This window comes from Schistocerca americana, chromosome 6 (assembly GCF_021461395.2).
Source record: "Schistocerca americana isolate TAMUIC-IGC-003095 chromosome 6, iqSchAmer2.1, whole genome shotgun sequence".
Taxonomy (NCBI): domain Eukaryota; kingdom Metazoa; phylum Arthropoda; class Insecta; order Orthoptera; family Acrididae; genus Schistocerca; species Schistocerca americana.
This window is the reverse complement of record NC_060124.1, coordinates 287,767,134-287,790,469: the sequence shown is the minus strand read 5'-3', so window position 1 is coordinate 287,790,469 and position 23,336 is coordinate 287,767,134. Positions and strand designations below refer to the sequence as shown.

At 52.5% G+C, this 23,336-nt stretch overlaps 1 pseudogene; it reads left to right on the top strand.

Moving 5' to 3' along the window:
* Window positions 1-1,634: 1,634 nt before the first annotated feature.
* Window positions 1,635-1,789, top strand: LOC124620777 (annotated as a pseudogene).
* Window positions 1,790-23,336: the final 21,547 nt, after the last annotated feature.

Genomic DNA, 23,336 nt, shown 5'->3' with positions numbered 1-23,336 from the left:
GCAGCAAGCACACAAATTACCCACTCGGCACAGGGAGGTAGTGACGAAAAATAACGATACTGGACTCATCCGAGACCCCGTAATCAGAATGAGTACACTTTAAATTATTTAACGAGTATCTATTGGAGGGGAAGCCTGGTGCCAGCAGCCGCGGTAATTCCAGCTCCAATAGCGTATATTAAAGTTGTTGTGGTTAAAAAGCTCGTAGTTGGATTTGTGTGCCACGCTGTTGGTTCATCGCCCGTCGGTGTTTAACTGGCATGTATCGTGGGACGTCCTGACGGTGGGGCGAGCCGAAGGCGTGCGACCGCCTCGTGCGTCCCGAGGCGGACCCCATTGAAATCCTACCATAACTCTTTATTGAGTGTCTCGGTGGGCCGGCACGTTTACTTTGAACAAATTAGAGTACTTAAAGCAGGCAAGCCCGCCTGAATACTGTGTGCATGGAATAATGGAATAGGACCTCGGTTCTATTTTGTTGGTTTTCGGAACCCGACGTAACGATTAATAGGGACAAGCGGGGGTATTCGTATTGTGACGTAAGAGGTGAAATTCTTGGATCGTCGCAAGACAAACAGAAGCGAAAGCATTTGCCAAGTATGTTTTCACTAATCAAAAAAGAAAGTTAGAGGTTCAAAGGCTATCAGATACCGCCCTAGTTCTAACCATAAACGATTCCAGCCAGCGATCCGCCGCAGTTCCTCCGATGACTCGGTGGGCAGCCTCCGGAAAACCAAAGCTTTTGGGTTCCGGGGGAAGTATGGTTGCAAAGCTGAAACTTAAAGGAATTGATGGAAGGGCACTGAATTGATGGACTCTAGACTGCTAACTAGTAGTGTGACATCCTTCATGCAGTAGCGATTACTTTTCTTCTTAGAGGGACAGGCGGCTTCTAGCCGCACGAGATTGAGCAATAACAGGTCTGTGATGCCCTTAGATGTTCTGAGCCGCACGCGCGCTACACTGAAGGAATCAGCGTGTCTTCCTAGACCGAAAGGTCGGGATACCCCGCTGAACCTCCTTCGTTCTAAGGATTGGGGCTTGCAGTTGTTCCCCATGAATGAGGAATTCCCAGTAGGCTCGAGTCATAAGCTCGCGTTAATTATTCCCTGCCCTTTGTAAACACCGCCCGTCGCTACTACTGATTGAATGATTTAGTGAGGTCTTCGGACTGGTACGCGGCATCGACTGTCGTTGCCGATGCTACCGGAAAGATGACCAAACTTGATCATTTACAGGAAGTGAAAGTCGTAACAAGGCTTCCGTAGGTGAACCAGCGGAATGATCATTACCGACTAGACTGCATGTCTTTAGATGTGCGTGTTGTGTCGCGCTACATGCTACCTGTACGGACCACAGTAGCAGTGCACTGCATGCAGAACCACACGTGCTTCTCAAAACTAGCGGAAATGTTGTGTGGTACGAGCACTGAAGCCCTGGAGCGGCTGGCCTGCGGCACCTCGCGCCGGTTTTGAATGACTTTCGCCCGAGTCAGTGTCCGCTCCGGTGTGGAGCCGTACGACGCCCATCGGCCGTGAGGCCGTGACACGAAACACTGGAACAATGGACGTCAAACGCCTCAGTCCCGCCCATGCAAATGTTTTGAAAGAGACAGTGGAAAACTAAAAAAAGATCACCCAGGACGGTGGGTCACTCGGCTCGTGGGTCGATGAAGAACGCAGTAAATTGTGCGTCGACATGTGAACTGCAGGACACATGAACATCGACGTTTCGAACGCATATTGCGGTTCATGGATTCCGTTCCCGGGCCACGTCTGGCTGAGGGTCGGCTACATATACTGAAGCGCGCGGCGTTTTCCACGCTTTGGAGACCTGGGAGTGCTGAGGCCGCCTGTGGGGCGGCTGCGTCTCCTGAAACTTGCGATGCGCGCCCGTCGCCTGGCGGTTCGCATAAGGGTACTGTCTCGGTAGCGTGCACAGCTGGCTGGCGGTGTGGCGTGCGATACTTCGTACAATGACCTCAGAGCAGGCGAGACTACCCGCTGAATTTAAGCATATTACTAAGCGGAGGAAAAGAAACTAACAAGGATTCCCCCAGTAGCGGCGAGCGAACAGGGAGGAGTCCAGAACCGAACCCCGCAGGCTGCCGCATGTCGTGGCATGTGGTGTTTGGGAGGGTCCACTACCCCGACGCCTCGCGCCGAGCCCAAGTCCAACTTGAATGAGGCCACGGCCCATAGAGGGTGCCAGGCCCGTAGCGGCCGGTGCGAGCGTCGGCGGGACCTCTCCTTCGAGTCGGGTTGCTTGAGAGTGCAGGTCCAAGTGGGTGGTAAACTCCATCTGAGACTAAATATGACCACGAGATCGATAGCGAACGAGTACCATGGGGGAACGTTGAAAAGAACTTTGAAGAGAGAGTTCAAAAGTACGTGAAACCATTCTGGGGTAAACGTGAGAAGTCCGAAAGGTCGAACAGGTGAGATTCACGCCCATCCGGCCCCTGGCCCCCGCCCTTGGCAGATGGGGCCGGCCGCCCAAGCGGAGCAATCCACGGTGGGGTCATATCCGGTTGCCTTTCCACTCGCTGCGGGGTGGGGCCGCCCGGTGTGTGGTGGGCAGCACTTCTCCCGTAGTAGGACGTCGCGACCCGCTGGGTGCCGGCCTACGGCCCGGGTGCACAGCCTGTCCTCCCGCTGGCCTCGGTTCGCTTCTGTTGGGCAGAGCCCCTGGGTCCTGGCTGGCTGCTCGGTGGAATATCTGGAGGAGTCGATTCGCCCCATTGGGTGCCCGGGCTCCCGGCAAGCGCGGGCGGTTCTTCCCACATGACGGACCTACCTGGCCCGGCCCTAGACCCGCGCCGGAGTTGGCTCGGGATGCTCTCGGGCGGAATAATCGCTCCTGGCAGCAGCGCTTCAGCTTTGGACAATTTCACGACTCGTCTTGAAACATGGACCAAGGAGTCTAACATGTGCGCGAGTCATTGGGCTGTACGAAACCTAAAAGCATAATGAAAGTGAAGGTCTCGCCTTGCGCGGGCCGAGGGAGGATGGGGCTTCCCCGCCCTTCACGGGGTGGCGGCCTCCGCACTCCCCGGGCGTCTCATCCTCATTGCGAGGTGAGGCGCACCTAGAGCGTACACGTTGGGACCCGAAAGATGGTGAACTATGCCTGGCCAGGACGAAGTCAGGGGAAACCCTGATTGAGGTCCGTAGCGATTCTGACGTGCAAATCGATTATCAGAGCTAGGTATAGGGGCGAAAGACTAATCAAACCATCTAGTAGCTGGTTCCCTCCGACGTTTCCCTCAGGATAGCTGGTGCTCGTGTGAGTCATCCGGTAAAGCAAATGATTAGAAGCCTTGGGGCCAGAACGACCTCAACCTGTTCTGAAACTTTAAATAGATGAGATCTCCGGCTTGCTTGATATGCTGAAGCCGCGAGCAAACGACTCGGTTCGGAGTGCCAAGTGGGCCACTTTTGGTAAGCAGAACTGGCGCTGTGGGATGAACCAAACGCCGAGTTAAGGCGCCCGAATCGACGCTCATGGGAAACCATGAAAGGCGTTGGTTGCTTAAGACAGCAGGACGGTAGCCATGGAAGTCGGAATCCGCTAAGGAGTGTGTAACAACTCACCTGCCGAAGCAACTAGCCCTGAAAATGGATGGCGCTGAAGCGTCGTGCCTATACTCGGCCATCAGTCTGGCAGTCATGGCCGGTCCTTGCAGCCGGCCGCGTAGCCCTGACGAGTGGGAGGGTCGCGGCAGTGGGCGCAGAAGGGTCTGGGCGTGAGCCTGCCTGGAGCCGCCGTCGGTGCAGATCTTGGTGGTAGTAGCAAATACTCCAGCTAGGCCATGGAGAGGTGACGCGGAGAAGGGTTTCGTGTGAACAGCCGTTGCACACGAGTCAGTCGATCCTAAGCCCTAGGAGATGTTGGCCGTCATAGCATGATACACTTTGTGCTGGCCCCGATTGGGCGAAAGGGAATGCAGTTTCTATTCCAGAACCCGGAAGGGGAACCGATACAAGTCGGGCCCCTCTTTTAGAGATCCTCGTCGGGGTAACCCAAAAGGACCCGGAGACGCCATCGGGAGATCGGGGAAGAGTTTTCTTTTCTGAATGAGCGTTCGAGTTCCCTGGAATCCTCTAGCAGGGAGTTAGGGCTTGCAACGCCAAAAGCACTGCAGTTGCGGTGGTGTCCCGATCTTCCCCTCAGACCTTGAAAATCCGGGAGAGGGCCACGTGGAGGTGTCGCGCCGGTTCATACCTATATCCGCAGCAAGTCTCCAAGGTGAAGAGCCTCTAGTCGATAGAATAATTTAGGTAAAGGAAGTCGGCAAATTGGATCCGTAATTTCGGGATAAGGATTGGCTCTGAGGATCGGGGCATGTCGGGCTTGGTCAGGAAGTGGGTCAGCGCTAACGTGCCGGTCCTGGGCGAAGCGAGTGCCGTAGGGGTGCCGGTAAGTGCCGGCGTTTAGTGCGGGCGTGGTCTGCTCTCGCCATTGGTCGGCCTCGTGCTGGCCGGCGGTGCAGGATGCGCACGCCTTCACGGCGTTCGCGCCCTGGTGCTTCAACCTGCGTGCAAGATCCGAGCTCGGTCCCATGCCTTGGCCTCCCACGGATCTTCCTTGCTGCAAGGCCGCGTCCACGTCCGCCTTAGTGTGCTCTTCCGGGGGGCGCGCGGGTGCGCGGATTCTCTTCAGCTGCCATTCAACGATCAACTCAGAACTGGCATGGACTGGGGGAATCCGACTGTCTAATTAAAACAAAGCATTGCGATGGCCCTAGCGGGTGTTGATGCAATGTGATATCTGCCCAATGCTCTGAATGTCAACGTGAAGAAATTCAAGCAAGCGCGGGTAAATGGCGGGAGTAACTATGAATCTCTTAATGCTCACAGGGTGCGTCATATATGAATCCTCTTCTCAGCATCCTAACGATGTCGAGTGGATGACGGTTTGCTTAGCCTCTCTGTGGGAAATCCTAGCTCTGGCCTTCACATGGCGGGAATCGTGAGGGGAGCCGAGGGGAGGCATAGATGTCTGTGTCTTCTCATAGCTCTCCAACCGACAAAGTGGAACCTTTGGGGCTTAGGGGTTGCCTCCCCCCTGCCTCTTGTTTCAGCTGGCCCCAACACACGTAATATATCAGGTCGCGGTCCTCCCACTGGAGGTGCCGCGCAAATTGTTGGGCCACCATCTGACGCCGTCAGTCCAGATCGAGTCGCCTTGCCTGCATTTCAGTGCCCTGAGTGCCATCGCAGCTTCAGCAGCAAGAGTGGTCTTGGTGTCCACCGCCGCAGGGCTCATCCTGGTGCAGAGAATGCAGAAGTCAACACCCTGAGGACGAAGGCCAGGTGGTCTAGCGAGGAACCGTTACGCCTGGCCCATGCAGAGGCATTGCTGACACTCGAGGGCACCCGGTTCCGGAACCAAGAATTAGTGAAGACCTTCCCGCACTGCTCACTTGAATACATCAAGTGCCAGTGTCGTGCGAGAGCTTACAGGAACCAGGTTGCCGAGTTCATTGCTGCCCTCTCTGCTTCTGCAGAGCGTCCTCGCACCTCTGCTGCTGCTGCTGCTGCTGCTGCTGCTGCTGCTGCTGCTGCATCACCTGCTGGGACATCCGCGGTTTCCCTGACTCCACCATCGGCAGAGGACCGTGTCGACCAGGCTATCTGGTCGGCCTTAGCAGCCTTACCACCGTCGGGCTCAAAGTATCGCTCAGTCGACGACATCTTGGCGCTGGGACACACTGCATCGAATCATGTCATCATGGGCATGCTGCCACCTGCACCTAATGCCATTGGTAGTAAGTAGGCGTTCCACAATCCCGTCGCCTCCAACCTGAGCGAAAACGAGCTCGGCGCAGGTGGGAGTTTGTCTGGCAGCTCGCGCTCTCCAAAAACGCGGGGCATTAGTGGCATTCTAGACGGTACACTGCTTCACCAACCACGTCCTATTCCTGGTTTGGTCGAATTTTGGAAAGATCTTTTCACCCGGCGTCCATCACGCCCGGTTGACCGTCTAGATTGTTGGCTGTTACCGTCCCGCGTTGAGGTGCCCTTTCAACAGCTGTGGGCGCCCATCATGTTGGAGGACGTTGCTGCAGCTCTCCCACCCCGTCGCTCCGCCGCGGGCCCAGATGAGCTTACACCTGCTCAGCTCTGTCGTCTTCCCCGTGAGGTCCTCCTGAAAGCGTTAAACCTTTTCCTTCTGACCCGCCGTCTCCCATCCCGACTCCTCCAGGCCTGTACCTCCCTGCTTCCCAAGAAGGCCACCCCAGCATCCCCCCTCTGACTTCCGCCCGATCACAGTTTGCTCAGTCCTCGCCAGGGTCTTCCATAAGATACTGGCGGGTCGGCTGATGCGGACCTGTGTGTTGGACGGGCGTCAGCGAGCCTTCCTTCCTCAGGATGGGATGCTGCACAATTCATTCTTGTTGTACCTGGCGATGACTCAGGCCAGGGTGAACTGTAACTCCCTCTATGTCACGTCCCTGGTTGTGTCCAAGGCATTCGACTCTCTGGATCATGGTGCCCTCAGGCCTTGCTGAGGGCACATGGTCTGCCAGACAAGTTCATTGGATACATCGTGGGATGCTATGAGGATGGAGAGACGGTGATCTCTGGTTCGGGAAAGTCATTGGGTCCAGTGCGGCCTTCAAGAGGCGTTCAGCAGGGCGACCCTCTTTCCCCTATCCTGTTTAACCTTTCGCTGGACCTTATGCTTGCTCGCCTCCCAGATCATGTTGGTGCCAATGTAATGGGACGATGCCTGAATGCTGCCGCCGTCGCCGACGACCTCTTGCTGTTCGCTGAGACTAAGGGAGGTCTCCAGGACCTAATTGATACATCTATATCAGTTCTTGGAGGCCTGGGTCTCCAGGTCAATCCCGGGAAGTGGTTTACTCTCGCTCTCGCGGCCTCTGTTCGCGAGAAGAAAGTTAAGGTCGACAACACGACGACCTTCAAGGCTGGACATACCACCCTTCTAGCATTGGCAGTAGAGAGCACTTTCCGGTATCTTGGCCTGGAATTCTCTACCAGCGGACGTAGCCTCTTCCATCCGAGGCGGGAGGTCGAGCGACAGCTAAGCGTCTTGTCCAAGGCACCACTGAAGCCACAACATCGTCTTCACGCCCTGAGAACGGTGATCTTGCCAGGAATCCACCATGGCCTGGCTCTTTCAAGGACCTGTCTTGGTGCTGTCTCCACAGTGGACATCGCCATCCGCACAGCTTTGAGATCTTGGCTGTCCCTGCCAGCGGACATCCCTGTTGCGTACTTTCACGCCCCTGTTACATCTGGGGGTTTGGGAGTGCCATCAGCTCGCTGGCTTGGGCCTCTGCTGCGGCAGAATCGACTCGCCAACATCCGAGCGTTGGGAGTCCTATCAGAGAGGTCGACAGAAGACGTTCTCGGGCGCGAAATTGGGAGGTTAGAGCAACAGCTACGGTGGAATGACGGCGCCATACGGACAAGCAACCAGCTTCGCTGGATGTGGGTGGAGAGGCTGTACTCGTCGGTGGATGGCGCTGCCCTGAGGAAGTCTGCCCGAATACCAGGGCAACGCAGCTTGGTGGATAACCCCCACCACCCTATCAGTGGCTGCGACTTTATCTCCTGCCTGCGAACCAGGATTAATGCCCTTCCAACACGGGCAAAGCTGCAGCGCGGTCGTTCAGGTGACACCAACTGCAGGGCAGGCTGCGTCGCAAGAGAAACCGCAAACCACGTTGTACAGCATTGCTTTAGGAGCCATGACGCCCGTATTAAGCAACATAATCCCTTGGCATCATATCTTGCGCAAGGCCTTCGTCGCTGAGGCTTCGAAATCCACCACAAGCCTCACCTTAGAACATCTGAGGGCCTTAAGAAGCTGGACATCGTGGCGGTTCGGGGCGATGCAGCCCATATTGTTGATGCCTAAGTCGTAGGTGTTAACCTGGACGTTGATCATTGCCACAAGGAGAAAGTCGCGGTCTACGACAGGGAAGCCGTCCACCAGGCCATTAGAAGACTTCACCCAGCAGTCCAGCGCATCACGACCACCTCGGCAACCATCTCGTACAGGGGAGTCTGGTCACCAGATTCTGCACGTGACCTGTGAAGGCTGGGCTTTAGAGACCACCATTTTGCGGCCATGGCAACGCAGGTCCTCATCGTTACTGTGATGGCGCCAAGGCGTTTCGATGTGATAACTGCCACAATGAGCACGATGCACTGGACTAGTGTTGGATGAGGGCCCAATTTGTGTCTTTCTGCGCTGCTGCCTGGCGCCTATCACAGACACAAATGCCATTTGTTCACTTGTTTCTTTCCTGTTTTGTCTAGTGTTTGTTATGTCTGTCATTTGTAAACCCATTGTATGGGTAACTTTCTTTTCTGTGTATTCACACACGTGAATAAAGACGGCTATATATAGCCAAATGCCTCGTCATCTAATTAGTGACGCGCATGAATGGATTAACGAGATTCCCGCTGTCCCTATCTACTTTCTATCGAAACCACTGGCGAGGGAACTATGACTCTCTTAAGGCGGCGAAGTGGCGGCGGTGCGGTTGCATCCGAACTCGGCTTTTCGAAGCGCGGTTTTGATGTAGTCGTGCTGCTGCTGCAAGGTACATTCTTTGGGTTGTAGCTACAGGGAGAGTGATGCGCAATACATGGGCCTTGCCCTCTTAGCCTCTCCTCTCCTGCGGTCTTCTCCCCTTCACGTGGGCCCGCTGATTTTCGCAGAGTGGAAGACCACACCAGGGGCTTGGGGGGGTTACCAGCCCCCCCTCGCATTATCCCTTATAGTTGGGGGCAGCATACAAGTGAATAAAAGTGGTGGCCCTTCCGCTCAAGGTGCCACCCCAGCTTCCCCAGCACCTATCCGGCCAACCGGCCGTGACGTAGATGCGATAACAGGTGTAGCTACTTTTGCCTCCAGTGAGTGCCACCACAGCTTCACCACCAAAAACGGTCTCGGGGTCCACCGCCGCCGCCGCCGCCGCCGCCAACACCCAGCGGTCACCAATGAGGAGATCGTCACGGAGAGGCATCGCGTGAGGTGGACGGAAGAAGAGGTCCTGTCGTTCGCAAAATCAGAGGCCGAACTGTTCCTTGAGAGGGGCGCACGGTTCTTCGTCAATCAAGAACTGACCAGGATGTTCCCCGACCGAACGCTCGAGGCAATCAAGTGCCAACGGCGGAAAGCTGCCCACAAGCAGTTTGTCCGCGAATTTATGGAGGCTCTTGAGATCGGTCGGGGGAAGAGCCGGCGTCCCGCCGGGGAGCGGCGGGGCCGCTGCCTGACGCAGGCGATGGCGCTGCGCCGCCCGACGATGCAGCCGAGGACTTCGCGGCCGACAACATCGGGCCGCCGCCGGAGGGGCCGACTGATGCCACCTGGGAGCATCTAGCGGGGCTGCCTGCTTCCGCTCAGCGTTTCTCTGCTCTGGACCGAGTCATCGGTCTGGGGCGGGGGACGCCGCCCGAAGTCATCCTGGGCATGCTCCCGGATGCCCTTGCGTCGGTAGGGTCCAGAGGGGAGAGGACCAGCACGAGGATGCAGAGGCCGCGTCAACCACCGAAGCGGCCGCCTGCCGCTCCACCACAGCAGAGGCGCAAACGGCGCCGATGGGAGTACGCCAAGACGCAGGATGCCTTCCGAAGGTCACACGCGCGTTGCGTGCGTGGCCACTTGGATGGCACCCTGCTGCAGCCGCCACCCGACATCCCGGATCTGCTGGACTTCTGGGCGGACCTCTTCACGAAGAAGCCCATTTCCACCGCGGGCTTCATCCGCGAACGCCTCCTGCCGCACTCGGAGCCTGTCGCTCTTGAGTGCCTGTGGGGGCCGGTCACACATGAGGAGGTCGCAGCTGCCTTGCCGCCCAGGGGATCAGCGGCTGGTCCGGACGGCCTTACTCCAGCGGAGCTGCGGCGCCTGCCGCGTGAGGTCCTCATGAAAGTGATGAATCTCTTCCTTCTGGCCCGTGCCCTTCCCGAGCGTCTGCTTCGCGCGCGCACGTCCCTTCTCTGCAAAACGGCTGCACCAACATCCCCCGCTGACTTTCGCCCCATTACGGTCTGCTCGGTGCTGGCGCGTACCTTCCACAAGGTTCCTGCATCTCGCCTGATGCGTCTATGTGCTGTGGACCAACGTCAGCGGGCATTCATCCCACGGCATGGGATGTTGGAGAACACCTTCATCCTGGACACTGCTCTCACTGATGCAGTCCGCTCCTGCCGCTCTGTCTTTGTGGCGTCGATCGACGTTTGTAAAGCATTTGATTCGGTGGATCACGCTGCCCTTCGTCCTGTGCTGGGGGCTCATGGCCTGCCGGCGTGGGAGTGTCTGTGCAGCCGTCAAGGGGTGTCCGTCGGGACGATCCCCTCTCCCCCCTCCTTTTCAACTTTGCGGTGGACTATGTTTTAGGTCAACTTCCCTCCCACATTGGAGCTCGGATACTTTGTCGCAGGGTCAACGCTGCGGCCTTTGCAGATGACGTCCTGCTGTTCGCATCGACCGCGAGGGGCTTGCAGTCCCTCATCGATGCAGCCGTCGCAGCCCTCGCACACCTGGGGCTGCAGATCAACGCCCGGAAGTGTTTCACCCTCGCCTTGGTCGTGTCTGGACGCGACAAGAAGGGGAAGGTGGATGGAGACGTCACCTTCATGGCAAGCAACACCACCCTGCCTGCCCTGCATGTGGGTGAAACCTTCCGGTACCTGGGGCTGCAATTTTCCACCGCAGGTCGCTGCGTCTTCAACCCCCGACGCCACCTGGGGGAGCAGCTTGACGTCATCGCCATTGACGGTGCGGCGTTGTCATCTTCCGCCGCCATCAAAGGGCAACATCAATGGGTCGCCGACACCAGTCGCCTGCTATCTGGGCGTGATTACATCGACGCCCTCCGCGCCCTCATCAACGCCTTCTCGACGAGGGCACGGTGCAGTCGGGGGGCGAGAGGCGGACACCAGATGTCGCGCGGGTTGCCAAGCCGTGGAGACCGCCAACCATGTACTACAGGCTTGCTTCAGGATGCACGGGTCCCGAGTTAAACGTCATGACGCTATTGTGCGCTATGTCGCTCGTGGACTCGTGCAGAGGGGCTTCAACGTCTCAGTGGAGCCCCACCTCCGTACACCTGAGGGAATCCGCAAGCCTGACGTGATGGCGGTTAAAGACGGCATCGCCCGCGTGATCGACGCCCAGGTAGTCGGAGACCATATTCGACTCGACTGGTGTCACTCCCAGAAGGCGGCCTATTACGACACGCCGTCCATCCGGCGTGCCATCTCCAACCTGCACCGCATGTCGAGGAGGTAACTGTGTGCACCGCAACATTGAATTGGAGGGGCACATGGTCTCCAGCGTCGGCGAGGGACCTCTCCGAGTTAGGCTTTCGACCCTGAGAACTGGCAGTACTCAGCACCAGAGTACTGCGGAGCTGCTGCACAAGTTATTGCATCTATGAACGTATGACGGCGCCAAGGCTGATGCCACGAGCCGGCATCGGCTAGGCTGCTGGATATTCTTCTGCCTTGACTCCTGGGGCCTGTCTACAGGAGGAATCCCGTCTTTGTTCCTTTTTCTTTGTCTTTATATTTGTGTTTCCTTCCTCCATACATAAGTTTAGTAAGGTGTTCGCCCTGTGAGTCCCCACTCCGGTGGTGGACATTGGCGAAGTACTCAACACCTCATGTACCTTGTCTCCTTATTTTACTCATGTATGTAAGTATTATTCCAATGGAATAAAGACAGCTGTAATAGCCAAATGCCTCGTCATCTGATTAGTGACGCACATGAATGGATTAACGAGATTCCCGCTGTCCTTATCTACTATCTAGCGAAACCACTGGCGAGGGAATGGGCTTGGGAAAATTAGCGGGGAAAGAAGACCCTGTCGAGCTTGTCTCTAGTCTGGCACTGTGAGGTGACACGAGAGGTGTAGCATAAGCGGGAGATGGCAACATCGCCGGTGAAATACCACACTTTCATTCTTTTTTACTTACTCCGTTAGGCGGAGTGTTTGCGTCGTGGTATAACAACCCGGCGTCACGGTGTTCTCGAGCCAACCATGTTAGGGTTGCGTTCGCGCCGCGGCTCCGTGTCCGCGCATCACAGCGTGCGGTGCGTGTGGGTGGGTGCAAGCCTGCACATCCCGTGTGCGTCGGCGTGTCCGCGTGTGCGGCGCAGTTTACTCCCTCACCTGATCCGATTCGAGGACACTGCCAGGCAGGGAGTTTGACTGGGGGCGGTACATCTGTCAAAGAATAACGCAGGTGTGCTAAAGCCAGCTCAGCGAGGACAGAAGCCTCACGTAGAGCGAAAGGGCAAAAGCTGGCTTGATTCCGATGTTCAGTACGCATAGGGACTGCGAAAGCACGGCCTATCGATCTCACGTAGAGCGAAAGGGCAAAAGCTGGCTTGATTCCGATGTTCAGTACGCATAGGGACTGCGAAAGCACGGCCTATCGATCTTTTTGGCTTGGAGAGTTTCCAGCAAGAGATGTCAGAAAAGTTACCACAGATTAGAGCTATTGTCTTTGGATGTGCCAATGAATTAAGTTGCCCAATTTGTTGGTGTGTCAGTGAAGACTATCCAGCTGGTCTACAAGGAATGTTTTACCACTTGCAACCACATAATATGGCATAATAATAAAAGTGGCCACATTAAGATCCTAACTCGTAGTTAGTCATAGAGATGAATGTTGTAAGTTGCCATTGACAGTCAGTCTCAAACACAGCAGGAATCGCTGCAGACCCATGTCTACTAGTTTTCAGCCAAATATTCTGATGGCAAGTTGCATGCAATGGGTCCCTTGCAGAAGACTACTGAGGCATAAAAATGTACATGTTGTCAGTGGAGCAAATACCACATAAACTGGACAGTAGGTGACTTGAAATGTGTGGTGGTTTTGCCTCTTTCTGAGAACGTATCAAGGTCTCTAACAGCAGAATAAGGTTTTTAACATGCAATGGGCAGAGGATATACAGTGTGTCTCAAAAGTTACAGAACAACTCTAATGTGTTACAGCATCGAAACAAATTAGACCAAGGTATTCACACCATGTTTGGCTTATGTGACATAGTATCACAAAGATTTTATGCAATTTAATCAATTTCAACATGTGTGCACCAGTGGTGATGAGCACAATTTCCAGTCTGTTATCAGGATCTATCGACATTCAACACATTATATCTGCATCACCTGTGGCAAGGGCAAAAATGATGTTGCTCATTAAATTTTAGATGTGGTCGACAGCTGCTTGGTAGTCTGTGTCCTTGGTATATGCTCATAGAAACAAGCCCACGTTTCTAATGTCTGGTGGCCTGGAACACCAAGGAATAGGACCACCCCTGCCAAGTAAGCATACCTCATAACACCTGGTCCGCAACATCTGCCACAGTCTGAGCCCGATGTGGCAGTGCACCAGATTAATGGAAAAAGACCGTGTCTCAGCAGTCAGCCAGTCATAGTGACAGCCTGAGCATATCAAGGTAACTGTTTTTTTCTGAGGAAAAATTGGTCCCAGAATACCATCAACCACCAAACAACACAACACATTCCCTATCATGTACCTCTTCCATCACAGTATGTGGATTGGTTGTGCCGGCAGTTGGTAATATATCATTATCAAATGGTTCAAATGGCTCTGAGCACTATGGGACTCAACTGCTGAGGTCATTAGTCCCCTAGAACTTAGAACTAGTTAAACCTAACTAACCTAAGGACATCACAAACATCCATGCCTGAGGCAGGATTTGAACCTGCGACCGTAGCGGTCTTGCGGTTCCAGGCTGCAGCGCCTTTAACCGCACGGCCACTTCGGCCGGCTACATCATTATCATCTCACATGGTATGTATATACTGTGAATTGCCAACAAAACTGGCACAGTCATGCATATTCAAATACAGGGATACGTAAACGTACGGAATATGGCACTGCAGTCGGCAATGCCTATATAAGACAACAAGTGCCTGGCACAGATGCTAGATTGGTTAGTGCTGCTACAATGGCAGCTTATCAAGATTTACGTGAATTTGAATGTGGTGTTATAGTGGGCGTATGAGCAATGGGACAAAGCATCTCCAAGGTAACAATGAAGTGGTTATTTTCCCGTATGAGCATACAGTGAATATCAGGAATCCGGTGAAACATCAGATCTCCAACATCGTTACAACCGAGAAAAGATCCTGCAAAAACAGGACCAACAACTGAAGAGAATCGTTCAAAGTGACAGAAGTGCAACCCTTCTGCAAATCGCTGCATATTTCGATGTTGGGCCATCAACAAGTGTCAGAGTTTTTTTTTTTTTTTTTTTTTTTTTTTTTTGTGGTTTTAGGGCGCACAACTTCAATGGTCATTAGCGCCCTGACTACTCTAAGAATGCACCGCGAGGCACAAGTTGACCACAACAACTAAAAGGGAAAACACGATAAAAGACAGACTGACAGGCATAGGATTAAAAAACAGCATCATCAAATGTCCGTAGCGAGGTTTGTCAAATTGATAAAACGAAGAACACGAGGAGCTGCTCGTGGGTCATCTGCTAAAATGGCATCGAAAGTATTTGGCAGGTTAAGATCGAGGCGCAGTGTGTTAAGATCTGGACAGGACATTAAAATGTGTCTAACCGTCAGCAAGTGCCCACATGGGCAGAACGGCGCCGGCGCAGCCGTCAGCAGATGGCGATGGCTAAACCGGCAGTGTCCAATTCTTAACCGGGCTAAAACGACCTCCTCCCGCCGAGAAGGGCGTGAGGAGGACGTCCAAGCCACGGGAAGAGGTTTTAAGGCCCGAAGCTTGTCGGTAAGTGCAGCCCAATCGGCATGCCACAGAGATAAGATGCGCCGACAAATCACCCTGCTAAAATCGGACGAAGGGACACAACAAGAAGCTGTCCGAGGCTGGAGGACCGCAGCCTTGGCCGCGGCATCTGCAGCTTCGTTCCCAGGGATACCGACATGGCCAGGAACCCACATAAACCTAACTGGAGAACCGACGTCCACCAGCTGCTGAAGAGAGCGTTGGATCCGGTGTACGAAAGGGTGAACCGGGTACGGATCACTGAGGCTCTGGATGGCGCTCAGGGAATCTGAGCAGATGACATAAGCAGAATGTCGGTGGCGGCAGATGTAAAGAACAGCCTGGTAGAGGGCAAAGAGCTCAGCTGTGAAGACCGAGCAATGGCCATGGAGCCGGTATTTGAAACTTTGTGCCTCGACAATAAAGGAACACCCGACCCCGTCATTGGTCTTAGAGCCATCTGTATAAATGAAAGTCATGTCGATTAACTTAGAACGAAGTTCCAAAAAACGGGAGTGGTAGACCGAACCGGGAGTGACCTCTTTTGGGAGCGAGCTGAGGTCAAGGTGAACGCGGACCTGAGCCTGGAGCCAAGGTGGCGTGCGGCTCTCGCCCACTCGAAAGGTTGCAGGGAGGGAAAAAGTAAGGTATTGAAGGAGGCGACGAAAGCGAACGCCAGGGGGTAGCAGGGCAGAGACATACAACCCGTATTGACGGTCAAGAGAGTCGTCAAAAAAGGAACGATAAGACGGATGGTCGGGCATTGACAGTAGCCGACAGGCATACCGACAAAGCAGTATATCGCGCCGGTAGGTGAGTGGCAATTCGCCAGCATCAGCATGAAGACTCTCTACGGGACTGGTATAAAATGCTCCGATCGCAAGTCGTAAACCCCGATGTTGTATGGAGTTGAGGCGGCGTAAGATGGATGGCCATGCAGAGGAGTATACGAAGCTCCCATAATCCAGCTTGGAGCGGACGATCGACCGATATAGACGAAGTAGGACGGTTCGATCCGCTCCCCACGACAGACCACTGAGAACACGGAGGACATTTAAAGAACGGGTACAACGGGCGGCCAAATATGACACATGTGGAGACCAGCTAAGTTTCCTGTCAAATGTAAGGCCTAAAAATTTGGTTGTCTCCACGATTGGGAGAGCAACGGGACCGAGTCGTAAGGACGGTGGGAGAAACTCTTTGTATCGCCAGAAGTTAATACAGACCGTCTTCTCGGCAGAAAAACGGAAGCCATTGGCGACACTCCAGGAGTAAAGACGGTCAAGAGAACGCTGAAGACAGCGCTCCAGGACACGTGTACACTGCGCGCTGCAATAGATGGTAAAATCGTCCACGAAAAGGGAGCCTGATACATCAGCTGGGAGGCAATCCATTATTGGATTGATCGCGATGGCGAAGAGAGCGACGCTCAAAACTGAGCCTTGTGGCACCCCATTCTCCTGGGGAAAGGTGTCGGACAGGACAGAACTCACACGTACCCTGAACTGTCGATCCATTAAAAAGGAACGAATAAAAAGAGGGAGGCGACCGCGAAGGCCCCATGTATGCATGGTGCGGAGAATGCCCGCCCTCCAACAGGTGTCGTAAGCCTTCTCCAAATCAAAGAACACAGCCGCGGTCGGGCGCTTCCGCAAGAAGTTATTCATAATGAAGGTCGACAAGGTAACCAGATGGTCAACAGCAGAGCGGCGCCTACGAAATCCACATTGTACATTGGTAAGTAGGCGTCGAGACTCGAGCAGCCAAACCAATCGAGAGTTAACCATTCGCTCCATCACTTTACATACACAGCTGGTAAGCGAGATAGGTCGATAACTGGAAGGCAAGTGCTTGTCCTTCCCCGGCTTAGGAATCGGGACAACAATAGACTCGCGCCAGCATGCGGGAACATGTCCCTCAATCCAGATGCGATTGTATGTACGAAGAAGAAAACCTTTACCCGCAGGAGAAAGGTTCTTCAGCATCTGAATATGAATAGAATCTGGCCCTGGAGCAGAGGACCGTGATCGGCCAAGTGCGTTTTCGAGTTCCCGCATGGTGAATGGGGCATTATAACTTTCACAATTCGAGGAGCGGAAGTTAGGTGGCCTAGCCTCCTCTGCCTGTTTGCGGGGGAGGAAGGCAGGGTGGTAATGAGCGGAGCTCGAAACCTCTGCGAAAAAGCGGCCGAAGGCATTGGAGACAGCCTCAGGGGCCACAAGGACGTCATTCGCGACCTTCAAGCCAGAAACTGGTGAGTGGACCTTAGTGCCAGATAGCCGGCGCAGGCTACCCCAGACAACAGAAGGAGTAAAACTGTTGAAGGTGCTTGTGAAAGCAGCCCAGCTGGCTTTCTTGCTTTCTTTGATAATACGACGACACTGAGCACGTAATCGTTTATAATTGACACAATTCGCCACTGTAGGGTGGCGTTTAAAAGTGCGTAAAGCACGTCGACGAGCACGTAAAGTGTCTCTACATGCTGCGGTCCACCAGGAGGGTGATGGATGGAATATTCAGCAGCAGCGAGAATGACTTCCGTGAGGTGTGCGACCTGACGATCGCAGCTTGTAAAGGTTTGATCCTGAAAGGTCGCCCTGGAAGAGAAGAGCCCCCAGTCTGCCTTGGAGATGGTCCAATTAGAGAAGCACGGAGAGGGGGTATGCTGCAGGAGATGGATAACACACGGGAAGTGGTCGCTCGAATATGTATCAGAAAGTGCATACCACTCAAACCGGCGTGCAAGTTGGGGAGTACATATAGAGAGGTCTAAATGGGAATAGGTGTGAGATGTGTCCGAAAGAAAAGTAGGGGCGCCAGTATTGAGGCAGACAAGATCGAGCTGGTTGAAAAGGTCTGCTAACAAGGAGCCCCTCGGGCAGGATGCTGGAGAGCCCCAAAGGGGATGGTGGGCATTGAAGTCTCCAGTTAACAAAAATGGTGCAGGTAGCTGAGCAATAAGTTGCATCACGTCTGCCCTGGTAACGGCAGATGACGATGGAGTGTAAACGGTACAAAAGGAAAACGTAAAAGTGGGGAGAGTAATGCGGATGGCAACTGTCTGCAGGCCGGTGTGCAACGTGATGGGATCGTAGTAAATATCATCCCGGACCAGCAACATAACCCCTCCATGAGCTGGGATACCTACCACAGGGGGTAGGTCAAAACGCACAGAGGTGTAGTGTGCCAAGGCAATTTGATCGCATGGGCGTAGCTTCGTTTCCTGGAGGGCTACGACGAGCGGACGGTGCAAGCGGAGCAGCAACTTCAAGTCCTCTCGGTTGGAGCGAATGCTGCGAATATTCCAGTGAATAAGTGCCATCGTAAGAAAAGAAAGATGAGAGAAGTGGTCACCTCGAAGGCCGCTTAGGGCCTGGCTTCGAGCGAGCACTGCCGCCGCTATCAGTAGGCGGACAGTCATCGTCCATTGGGTCTATAGGGTCATCGGCCATCTCGGGAGGATGGCCGGGAGGGGGAGCTTCCTCCGCCAGTGAACGGCCAGATGTACGGCGACCAGCGGTGCGGCCAGGCGAAACGGATGACGGCCTGGGGCGGCAGCCGCTGGGTGGCGCAAGAGAAGAAATGCGCCGTGGCGGGGAAGGAGAACTGTGCTTCCTATGCGCCTTTTTGGAAGGACGTGTAGTGGAAGTACTGGTCGAAGGCTGTGAGGTCGAGGTACGGAGGAAGTCTGCACGGGATGGTTCCTTCTTGAAGGCCCGGGCATCTGACTTCGGTGTCTTCGTCTTAGCAGAAGCTGAAGAAGGTGCTCGTGTCTGTGGGGTGATGGGAGGAAGAGGAGACGTCGACCGCGCGATCTTAGCACTGGCCGAACGGACGACCGTGGTGCTGAAGGTCAGATCGCATGTCTGGGTTGCTACCTCCCGGGTAGTCCGAGGAGAGGCGAGGACAGTACTGTATTTCCCCGCTGGGAGCAGCGTGGGCTTCCTACTAGCCAATAGCTTGCGAGCAGCCGAGGTGGACACTTTCTCTTTGACCCGAATTTCCTGGATACAGCGTTCTTCCTTATAGACAGGACAGTCGCGGGAGGATGCTGCATGGTCACCCTGACAGTTCACACAACGAGGAGACGGAGGTGGACAGTCACCCTCATGGGCATCCCTGCCACAAGTGACACATTTAGCCACATTGGAACAAGACTGTCGAGTGTGATTGAAACGCTGACACTGGTAGCAGCGCGTAGGTGTCGGGATATAGGGGCGAACAGAAATAACCTCGTAGCCCGCCTTGATGCGCGATGGCAGCTTAACACTATCGAAGGTCAAGAAAATTGTCCGGGTCGGTACAAGGTCATTGTTGACCTTTTTCATGACCCTATGGACAGCCGTCACGCCCTGCTCAGCGAGGAATGATTGAAGCTCCTCGTCAGTCAATCCGTCGAGGGAGCCAGTATAGACCACACCACGAGACGAATTCAAAGTTCGGTGGGCCTCCACCCGGACAGGGAACGTGTACAGGAGGGTGGCCCGAAGCAGTTTTTGTGCCTGAAAGGCATTCTCAGTTTCTAGTAATAAGGTGCCGTTACGCAACCTGGTACAGGATTTGACAGATCCGGCTATGGCATCTACGCCCTTCTGAATAACGAAAGGGTTGACAGAGGAAAAATCCTTTCCGTCCTCAGATCGAGAAACTACGAGGAACTGTGGGGCAGGCAGTAGTACTTTTGTCACTGTTGGCTGGTCACGTTTCCGTTTTTGGGTCGAAGTCGAGAGAGATGGAGTAGAATCCATTGCGGAGGAATCCCCCATGATTGCCAGCGTCTCCGATGGCGCGCTCCTTCCTTGTGGGGACCCTCTCAGAGGGCACTCCCGCCTTAGGTGAATGTTTACACCTCAGGTCACACCTCCCGAGAAACAGACGGAGGGACCAATCGGCATGGTCAGAAGGTATCAGCTCAGGCAATCACCCCTCCCCGGGCCTGGCCTTTACCAGGGGGTACGCACGTGCCTTACATGTCTACCCAGGGTGGGGACTTACGCGTTACCCCGTCACCGGCTACGCGTGCGAACGCGTGGGTCGGCCTTCAGACACGCACAGGGAGGAAGGAAGAAGAGGAAAAAGAAGAGAGAGAGGGAGAAAGAGGACAGACTTTCTCAAACGCCGAGGCGGAGACCAGAGAAGGCAAGGAGAAGAAGGCAATGAGAAGGCAAGGAGAAGAAGGCAATGAGAAGGCAAGGAGAAGAAGGCAATGAGAAGGCAAGGAGAAGAAGGCAATGAGAAGGCAAGGAGAAGAAGGCAATGAGAAGGCAAGGAGAAAAAGGCAATGAGAAGGCAAGGAGAAAAAGGCAATGAGAAGGCAAGGAGAAAAAGGCAATGAGAAGGCAAGGAGAAAAAGGCAATGAGAAGGCAAGGAGAAGGCAAGGGAAAGAGTAAGGAAGACAGTGAGGTGGAGAAGAGCAAAGAAAGGAACCAACAAAAGGAAGGAAGAAACGAGAAGTGAAAAAACCAAAAGGACCACGATGATAGGTCGTGGAACCGTCCGTCTCCGGACGCAGGCGCGAACTACCCCCGTGAGGGGGATGGACTCCTTTTAGTCGCCTCTTACGACAGGCAGGAATACCGCGGGCCTATTCTAATCCCCGGACCCGCAGGGGGGGAAGTGTCAGAGTGTGAACCATCATTGACATGAACTTTCGTAGCTGAAGATCCACTTGTGTACCCTTGATGACTGCACGACACAAAGCTTTATGCCTCACTTGGGTCCATCAACACCGATATTTGACTGTTGATGACTGAAAACGTGTTGCCTGGTTGGACGAGTCTCGTTTCAAACTGTGTCGCACAGATGGACACGTACAGGCATGGAGACATCCTCTTGAATCCATGGACACTGCATGTCCGTAGGGGACTGTTAAAGCTGGTGGAGGCTCTGTAATGGTGTAGGAGGCATGCAGTTGGAGTGATATGGCTAGGTATGACCCTGAAAGGTGACACATACATAAGCATCCTATCCATTGTGGATTCCGATGGACTCTGGCAATTCCAGCAGGACAATGATACACTTGACATGTCCAGAACTGCTACAAAGTGGCTCCTGGAACACTCTTCTAAATTGAAACACTTCCACTGGCCACCAAACTCCCCAGATTTGAACATTGAGCATATCTGGGATGTTTTGCAATGTGTTGCTCAGAAAAGATCCTCACATAGCCCTGCATGCAGCATTCACAGTGTCAATTCCTTTTATCACTACTTCAGACATTAGTCAAGCCCATGACACACAATTGATTACTTAACTTAGCCAGCATCCAGCATGCACTGTACAACTGATGCATGTTATGAAGATCTTACATACTTTGCTCAGAGAGAATTTTATTGTGTTTGTTTGGATATAATAAAAGTAATGTGTGGGGAAATACTTTAAACAAAACTGAACATGAATGCCCAAAAATAGAGTGAAGTTCCAATATTTGCAGCTCTTGATATGTACATGAACTTTACTTTTAAAAACAAGAGTAGAAGGCTTAGATATATCACGCATGATTTTTGATAGTGATATCAATGTAGGTAAGATGTAAAGAGAGGTTAAGAGGGGGCAGGGGTTTTTTTTTTTTTGTTTTAAATAGTAAGTCTTCATAATTGTGAAGGCAAGATTTGTCATTAAGTAGGTAGACTGGTGCTGTATCTGTGTTGAAAGATATTTCAGTTCCTTGAAGAAAGTCAAATTTCTTGCCCGGTTCTTTTCTACACTGTTTGCCACAATTCTTGCCCAGTAACTCATTCTGCAAAGTTGGATTTGACGACAGAGTGCATCCCTGTGCTTCTACCAGTTTCATTGCAGAAGTTTCGACATACCTGACTTTTGATATTCTTGCTTAGTGCTTTCAGTACTGTGGATGTTATTATTCTGTATTTTGTTGCTTGTGGAGAAGCTTATTTTTATGTCATACAACTTGACGAGGTTGGCAATTTGGTATGAAATCTTCCATGAGGAAGGTCAGCTTATTACAAAAATGGTCTTCCTGTTTGTGGGTGGTTGTCCAGAAATTGGCTGCTTTAATTTATGTATTACAGCAGGATTGTATTAATTACTGGAGGCAGCAGATTTTACAATTTTTGTTTCTTTTATCTTTCACTTGTATCCATTGGGTCTTTAGGCATGTGATTAAACATTCTTCTGAAGAACACTTTTTCATATTGATCTGGATAGCAAGTAACAGTGGTAACACTGGTAATTGTAGCATTTCTATATAAAGCTTTGTTAATGTCATCTGGTGTTTCATTTCTACAGTGAAGTGAATTGAATTTTGTTGTGTAATTTATTAATTTATTCAGCTAGATTTTCTATTTCCTTTGGTTGTTCTGTTGAAACGAATGAAATGAGAGTGTTGCAATTTTCTGTATTTACACTAAATAAACCTAATCTAGGTCCCTACAACTGTTGTGCTATAATCTAGTGTAAATTCCTGCAGATAAGAAAGGGATTTTCAACTCGTGTCGATATAGTTTTCATAAGCTGCACTCACATGCAATACTTATAGAAATGCTTCTGGTTGTTATTCAGAACAGTGGTTCTACCTGACAGCAGTTTCTAGTGACTTAATTTTTGCCACACTTTGTGTGTTTCAGGACCTGCGCAACCTGCCAAGCAGAACACTGCCGCCTCCCGACAGTTCTCTCAAAACCCGGTGATGTAAGCACGGGGATTAGAATGCTTTCAAGTCTCGCAGCCAGACCACTAACAAGGTTTTGCCTCCTGCTGAACACCAAACCCACAGACAGTCTGGTTTTCTTTTTGTGAAAGTGAAAATTGAACCATTGCGGGTGCTATGATTGTCAGTTTCTATTAACATGACACAAGCAGAGTGGCAGGTATTATAAAAAACGGAAAGGAAAATAGGTCCCATATCTTGGCTAACTGTTGTTTACTTCTTTGATTTGTTAAGCAATGCACTAATAACAGCAGAATGCCAAAGTTATAAATTGTATGAGGTGAAGTGAGATATAACACTTGAAATCATTACAGCCTACTATAAGCTAGTGATTGCTTCTCCCAAGTGATCAAAATGCGGTCCATAAAGAAACCTTCTTTAGTCCAGTTGGAGTAGGTCATTGATGTTTAGTATGCTTTAGAGCTGTTCTTTGTTCATGCAGTTAGTGATCAACACAGTGTTGCTCATGAAAAATGACATCTTAGGCATGTATTGACCTAATGAAAACTCCTAGTTGGTGAGCAAAATCTGTCTTTAAACATAATTAATTGCAAATTCAGTCATTTGAACTTTTTACTCACTGAGGCAAAAATTCCTCTAAGATTTGAGATGGATGTAGACACTCCTGTTAGTTTTGTAACCAATGACAACTGGCTTTGGCGAGACTGATTAATAGTCAATACCTGTTACGTGTTCAGATAATGAATTTACACATTTGTCTATCTGGCATGGCAGTTCATAATATTTTTCCCTTTCTTCTGTGGTGGTGGTGGTGGGGGTGGTTTGTTCTCTCGTGCCCCTAGTCAAGAGGACCAACTGTCATGGTCTTAAATAGTCCTTGATTGGCATATGTAATCCTTACTTTGTGCTATCAGTGTCACTAGATCTTTCAAAGGAACAT